The sequence below is a fragment of the Psammomys obesus genome, unplaced genomic scaffold, assembly GCF_907164565.1.
Source record: "Psammomys obesus unplaced genomic scaffold, mPsaObe1.curated_primary_1811, whole genome shotgun sequence".
NCBI lineage: Eukaryota > Metazoa > Chordata > Mammalia > Rodentia > Muridae > Psammomys > Psammomys obesus.
In genome coordinates this window covers 15,250-16,703 of record NW_026596115.1, presented here as the reverse complement: position 1 = coordinate 16,703, position 1,454 = coordinate 15,250, and the positions used below count along the sequence as shown (strand labels likewise).

General features: G+C 43.0%; 1 pseudogene; it reads left to right on the top strand.

Annotated features, from left to right (window-relative positions):
• The first annotated feature begins 280 nt into the window (after positions 1-280).
• LOC129692656 (60S ribosomal protein L27-like) lies at positions 281-689 on the top strand (annotated as a pseudogene).
• The last annotated feature ends 765 nt before the right edge of the window (positions 690-1,454 follow it).

Genomic DNA, 1,454 nt, shown 5'->3' with positions numbered 1-1,454 from the left:
TCTTCACACTGAAAGGTGTGCTGGCTAATTTACATCAACTTGATATAAACATGTCATTTGGGAAGAAGAACCTCAACTGAGAAAATTCTCCCACCAGTCTGGCCTGTGGGCAAGCCCTGTATGTATTCTTAAATGATGGTCCATATGGGGTCTCTCCAGGCTGCTATGGTCAGTACCATTCTTGGACTGGGCCAGTGGTCCTGGATGCTGTTACAAAACTGGCTTGAGCAAAAAATGTCCTTCTTTCTTCTCTGCTGGGTGCCCGTTGCTTACTGTTGAAATGGGAAAGTTCATGAAACTTGGGAAAGTGGTGCTGGTCTTGGCTGGATGCCACTCCAGATGCAAAGCTGTCATTGTTAAGAATATTGATGATGACACCTCAGACAGCCCTACAGCCATGCCCTGGTGGCTGGAATTGACTGCTATTCCCCAAAAGTGACAGCTGCCATGGAGAAGATGAAAATTGCCAAGAGATGAAAGATCAAACCTTTGTGAAAATTTATAACTACAATCACCTTGTGCCCACAAGGTACTCTGTGGACATCCCCTTGGAAAAGACTGTTGTCAACAGGGATTTCTTTAGCGACACAGCTCTGTAATGCAAGGCCAGGTGGGAGGCCAAGGTCAAATTTGAAGAATGTTACAAGACAGGGAAGAACAAGTGGTTTCTCCAGAAGCTTCACTTTTAGGTGCATTTTTGTTTCCATCATTAAAAATTTAAGAAGGAGGAGGAGGACAGTTGGCTTGGCAAGTCAAGATAATCAAGACAGTAAGCAACATTCCTCCATGGCCTCTGCTTCAGGTTCTGCCTTGAATTCTCGTCATGAATTTCTGTCTAATGAACTACAGAATTTAAGTTGAAGTAAACATTTTCCTTTCCAAGTTGCTTTTGGTCATAGTGGTTCATCACCACAATAGAAATCCTGACTAAGACACAGCAACACAGGTAAACAAGAAAGGATAAATGAGGATCACTGTGATGGTGGCTTCTTGTTCCCAGAAGACACTGTTAGGAGAAACGGTGGAAAGGCACACAGTTTGGTTTCTAAACAGGACCAGTAGTGAAGGATGGATGATCATGTGGCCTAAAAAAATACTTGCCAGGGTCTGTTCAGTAGACTTCCAGCCTTAGTTCTGTCCTATCCCACAGGGATAAATTGGTACTTCCCTTAATACTCAGCCAATATCAAGAATGTCCATAATATCAGGGCATGTTGGTGCACACCTGTAAATCCCAGCACTAAGGGAAAGAGGGAAGGGGTCTCTCTCTGAGTTCCAGGTCATCCTGGTTTACAAGGACCATGCAAAGAAACCCAGTCTTTACAAACAAACAAACAAACAAACAGAATATCTAGTTATCCATCAAGTAGAACCCTCATGAGCCTCGTGTTTGAATTCATCATGTAACAGATTATTGGCAAATTTCCAGGTATAATAAATGTGGGAAAATGGCA